Source organism: Sycon ciliatum, chromosome 8 (genome assembly GCF_964019385.1).
Source record: "Sycon ciliatum chromosome 8, ocSycCili1.1, whole genome shotgun sequence".
NCBI classification, from domain to species: domain Eukaryota; kingdom Metazoa; phylum Porifera; class Calcarea; order Leucosolenida; family Sycettidae; genus Sycon; species Sycon ciliatum.
This window is the reverse complement of record NC_088650.1, coordinates 21,420,708-21,427,411: the sequence shown is the minus strand read 5'-3', so window position 1 is coordinate 21,427,411 and position 6,704 is coordinate 21,420,708. Positions and strand designations below refer to the sequence as shown.

Below are 6,704 nucleotides of genomic sequence, written 5' to 3'. Positions count from 1 at the left end.
TGTTGTGTATGTGAGCGTGTGTTTGTGTGTGTGTGAGAAAGCGATGGCAGAAAGGAGATACTTGGATGTCTGGCTCGAGTCCTGTTTGAAATAGGGTTGTGATTGGGTACTAGGGTATGCGTCCCTGCTTCAGGTAGAGTGTTGCTCAAAACCATGCCAGTTAGAGACACTGTGGCACCGAAAACAGTTCTTCCTACTTCCTCATACTGAACTCTGATTGATAGAATTTTAGAATTCTCTAAGCCGGGAGGGAGAATTCTGAAATGACTGGTCAACCGCCCTCAGCCAATCATAGTTCAGCAAGTGTTTTCTTCTTGGCCTGCTGATGTCTGAACTCTTGCTGTTTTTTTGCATGAGGGAGGAATGTCTGAACTCTCGTTGTTTCTGCCCTAGAGAAGAAAATGATTACTTGTATAGCCTATCCTTGCACTGCACTTCACACCTGAAATGACTGGCCAACCGCCCTCGGCCAATCAGAGAGCAGCAAGTGTTTGCTTCTTACATTTTCTTCTCTAGGCCTGTTTCTCCTTCCTCACGCAGAATGCTGATGGCTGAACTCCTGTTGTTTCTGCGTGAGGAAGGAGAAACTGGCCTAGAGAAGAATGCTGATGTCTGAACTCCTGTTGTTTCTGCGTGAGGAAGGAGAAACTGGCCTAGAGAAGAATGCTGATGTCTGAACTCCTGTTGTTTCTGCGTGAGGAAGGAGAAACTGGCCTAGAGAAGAATGCTGATGTCTGAACTCCTGTTGTTTCTGCGTGAGGAAGGAGAAACAAGCCTAGAGAAGAAAATCTAAATTCTGGCCATCCCAAACCCCGACCACCATCCCCTCCTGGAATGATTACTTTTATAGCCTATCCTGGCACACTGCACTTCACACCTGAAATGACTGGCCAACCGCCCTCGGCCAATCAGAGAGCAGCAAGTGTTTGCTCTTGGCTTGCTGATGGCTGAACTCTTGTTGTTTCTGCATGAGGAAGGAGAAACAAGCAGGAAAATTCTACCGGAGAAGAAAATCTTAGAAGTCTCTTCTCCGGCTTGCTGATTGATCTCTGTCTCTCTCCCCCCCCCCCCTCTCTCTCTGTCCATTTACAAAAGGAGTTAATTTTGACAAAATCTATCTCCGAATTGGAATATTTGAACAGGCGCTTTAGCTGATTCTGTTTATTGCCATCTTTTAAAATCTATCTCCACTAATCTATCTCACCGTGCTGGACATGGCAATCTTGGCTGAGGTATCGAAAAGTTGGAAACTCAGATTTACAAGGTTTTGTCTAGACTTTCCCGTTAGCAACAGTAAATAGCGTGCACCAAGGTCATTAGAAATCTCCATACATAAAGTACACTACATTGGCACCAGCAATGCAATGCAGTATATAATCCAGTGGAGTGCGGGCCAGCGGATTTTGTCCCGTAACCAAAGCAGTCGAGTGTGCACATCTTTAGCAGCCCGGCAGTATATTATTGATAGGAGTGAAGTACAAGTTCCATTATAATCGAACAGGCCACTCATCCCAATACAATGAAGTGCTGGTCATATTTCGCTATACCAGACACAATGTATCTGCACAGTAACACAAAGCGTATGTATATTCTAAAATGCAAAGCAGTGTGCGTGCGGAGTGTTCTTTCAAGAGGGCACGAGTCATTGTAATCTCCAGGTACCTTGTCAACTCTTCCTTATAGAAACATGTTCAGATGTAATTAAAGCTGCTCGAGGTCCTGTTCATTTGGCTCCCGGTCTGCAGGGTTGTGGTTGGAAATTCTTTGCACAGCCTTTCATCACCACAACTTTTGTGTCTCAGCTGGCCTCCTCCTGAGAAAAACGAGAGTAACGAACAAGAAAATACACCCGTGCATACACACATGCATGCAAAAGTGCACGCATTTATACACACACACACACACACACACATCTTTATTATTATTTATTTATTTATTTATTACAGCATCTCATAGCACAGTGAGAACACCGGCCAATATACACACACACACACACATATACAAACATACACAAACATATACATATACAAACATACATGTTCATACATGTACACATACACAAACATATACATATACAAACATACATGTTCATACATGTACACACACATTTTGTAATTGTACTTGCTTCCTTCCATAACTGGTCACATGGGTCTCCCCGGCAGAGGGGAGAGAGATGAAAAAGGAATCTTGGAAAGATGTCTCAATTGGCTATTAAACTGCTTAACGGCCGACACCCCCTGAATTCGTCAAACTCTTGGTGAACTTGACTTGGACTGGGTGGAAAATATTCCACTTCTGGGCTCGCCACACCTCAGTATGTGGGTGAGGACAAGGTGCAGAACCAGGGTTGACGGCATTAGGGCATCCGTCCCGGGATCCAATTGCAGTTACCACTGCCCCCGGTGACGGTAATACTTACTTACTTACACACCCACACACACACAAACACCATGTACCATGTACCATGTACCATGTACCATGTATACAACCGTCGCAAGAGAAGCACGCAAATCTGCAAATGCACTGGATGTGCTTCCACAGATTTTCTCTTATAGCAACGATAGCGAACAAGACACACACACACACACACACACACGATTGGACCATTGGATGCCCATCGCCAGAGGCAATGGTTGCGATGCTACGGCAGAAGCCATAGCAGCTTGTGCTGGGATTGCACCATTCAACAGCTTGCACGGCTGAAGAATTGACCGCCACTATTCAGCCTGGTCTACACCACACAGCTATGAAGTGGCTTTTTCTGGCCAGTGAATCCCTACACACACACCTCAGACCTCAGACTTGCCCATCGCGGAAGCGATGATAGCGAACAGCTATGTTAGGCATAGCAACTTGTACTGGGATTACACCACACACACACACACACACACACACACACACACACACACACACACACACACACACACACACACACACACACACACACACACACACACACACACACACACACACACACACACACACACACACACACACACACACACACACACACACACACACACACACACACACACACACACACACACACACACACACACACACACACACACACACACACACACACACACACACACACACACACACACACACACACACACACACACACACACACACACACACACACACACACACACACACACACACACACACACACACACACACACACACACACACACACACACACACACACACACACACACACACACACACACACACACACACACACACACACACACACACACACACACACACACACACACACACACACACACACACACACACACACACACACACACACACACACACACACACACACACACACACACACACACACACACACACACACACACACACACACACACACACACACACACACACACACACACACACACACACACACACACACACACACACACACACACACACACACACACACACACACACACACACACACACACACACACACACACACACACACACACACACACACACACACACACACACACACACACACACACACACACACACACACACACACACACACACACACACACACACACACACACACACACACACACACACACACACACACACACACACACACACACACACACACACACACACACACACACACACACACACACACACACACACACACACACACACACACACACACACACACACACACACACACACACACACACACACACACACACACACACACACACACACACACACACACACACACACACACACACACACACACACACACACACACACACACACACACACACACACACACACACACACACACACACACACACACACACACACACACACACACACACACACACACACACACACACACACACACACACACACACACACACACACACACACACACACACACACACACACACACACACACACACACACACACACACACACACACACACACACACACACACACACACACACACACACACACACACACACACACACACACACACACACACACACACACACACACACACACACACACACACACACACACACACACACACACACACACACACACACACACACACACACACACACACACACACACACACACACACACACACACACACACACACACACACACACACACACACACACACACACACACACACACACACACACACACACACACACACACACACACACACACACACACACACACACACACACACACACACACACACACACACACACACACACACACACACACACACACACACACACACACACACACACACACACACACACACACACACACACACACACACACACACACACACACACACACACACACACACACACACACACACACACACACACACACACACACACACACACACACACACACACACACACACACACACACACACACACACACACACACACACACACACACACACACACACACACACACACACACACACACACACACACACACACACACACACACACACACACACACACACACACACACACACACACACACACACACACACACACACACACACACACACACACACACACACACACACACACACACACACACACACACATACACACACACACACACACACGCACACACCAAACATGGCAATGAGCTACACATATCTTCCTATTACAGTAGAGTCGCGTGTCCAAGAATGTTGTTTCCAAGGGGTTAGTCTGGGGCATTCATATTTTGTTGGGCAATCTGGCTGCGTTCTTATAGCACGTTCTAGGAAACAATTCGTACTGGATCATATCTATCCCAAAAGCCGCCGGAAAATCAACACTGCCATTCTTAACTTAGGGCTGTGGCGTTCACAGCATTTCATGCAGGACGTTCTAGGGCCCGACGTTCTTCATTGCGCGACTCTACTGTACTTCACTGTACTCTACTGTACTAAAATTACCTAATGCCCAAATCAATGCGATCACTCACATCACAACCGGGTCATGCTATAGAGAGGTACGTTGAAAGTGCCACGTGGGTACAAATGGTCAAAAGCGACAATTTCTCACCTTTCTTCTCGTTTGAAGCTCAAGAACCGACCATCGCCACCCTCCTCTTGTTGTGTAGCTGGACATAGGGAAGTGCACCAAGAAAAAAAGCCACATTTCATTAAACAACTCGCCCCGGGCTGCTGAAAGCTGAAAAGAAACAATCTCCCAGTTTTGGGCCTTTTTGCCCGTGATTCTTCACTTTGCGACTAAAATATTCACAGCAGTGCCACATTTTCGGCGTCACTGAATGCGGGTGCCAGCGGCCTGCAAGCAAACCAAAAATAAAATCAATGCGACCACTCACATCACAGCTGGGTTATGTTCAATGCGACGATACGTGACTGGCTTGAGGACAGTTCCATAGTGCACGGCAGGGCGCCCAGCTCTGGTTGCACGCCGTAGCGGCGTGAGCTGGGCGCGGTGAGGGTTGGTGACAACTACAGTTTCCGTCTTCCTCCTCCGGAAACTTCCATTCAATGCGACTACTCACATCACTGCCGGATCATGTTATAGAGAGGTACGTGGAAAGTGACACGTGGGCACAAATGGTCAAAAAGCGACAATTTCTCACCTTTCTGCCCGTTCGAAGCTCAACAACTGACCATCGCCACCCTCATCTTGTTGTGTAGCTGGATATAGGGAAGTGCACCAAGAAAAAATGCCACATTTCAATAAAAAAACTTGCCCAGGGCTGCGGAATGCTGAAAAGAAACAATCTCCCAGTTTGGGCTTTTTTGCCCGTGATTCTTCACTTTGTGACTAAACTATTCACAGCAATGCCAAACTTTCGGCGTCACTTAATGCGGGTGCCAGCGCCCTACAAGCAAACCAAAACTAAAATCAATGCGACCACTCACATCACAGCCGGGTCATGTTATAGAGAGGTACGTTGAAAGTGACACGCGGGCACAAATGGTCAAAAAGCAACAATTTCTCACCTTTCTGCCCGTTCAAAACTCAAGAACTGACCATCGCCACCCTCATCGTGTTGTATAACTGCACATAGGGAAGTGCACCAAAATAATGCCACATTTCAAAAAAACAACGCGCCCAGGGCTGCTGAATGCTGAAAAGAAACAATCTCCCAGTTTTTGGGCTTTTTTGCAGGTGATTCTACACTTTGCGACTAAACTATTCACAACAGTGCCAAATTTTCGGAGTCGCTGAATGCTGGTGCCAGCGGCCTACAAACAATCCAAAAATTAAGTTATCACTCCCCCTCACATCACAGCCGGGTCATGTTATAGAGAGGTACGTTGAAAGTGACACGTGGGCACAAATGGTCAAAATGCGACAATTTCTCACCTTTCTGCACGTTCGAAGCTCGACAACTGACCATCGCCACCCTTATCTTGTTGTGTAGCTGGACATAGGGAAGTGCACGAAGAAAAAATGCCACATTTCAATAAACAACTCGCTCAGGGCTGCTGAATGCTAAAAAAAACAATCTCCCAGTTTTGGGTCTTTTTGCCCGTGATTCTTCACTTTGCGACTAAACTATTCACAGCAATGCCAAATTTTTGGCGTCACTGAATCCGGGTGCCAGCGGTCTACAAGCAAACCAAAACTAAAATCAATGCGACCACTCACATCACAGCCGGGTCATGTTATAGAGAGGTACGTTGAAAGTGACACGCGGG

At 47.0% G+C, this 6,704-nt stretch overlaps 1 long non-coding RNA gene across 3 annotated transcripts in view; it reads right to left on the bottom strand.

Moving 5' to 3' along the window:
* LOC135823436 (uncharacterized) overlaps window positions 1-6,704 on the bottom strand; it is a 115,058-nt gene that overhangs the window by 106,449 nt on the left and 1,905 nt on the right. Inside the window, exons 5-8 of one of the 3 annotated variants that reach the window (XR_010554702.1) lie at window positions 6,370-6,427; window positions 6,003-6,060; window positions 5,636-5,693; window positions 5,082-5,140 (exon numbers count right to left, since the gene is read on the bottom strand). This is a non-coding gene — a long non-coding RNA (uncharacterized LOC135823436). Of the gene's footprint in view, window positions 1-5,081; window positions 5,141-5,635; window positions 5,694-6,002; window positions 6,061-6,369; window positions 6,428-6,704 lie in introns of those variants that run through there. The other 2 variants (XR_010554703.1, XR_010554704.1) reach the window with 2 other exon arrangements.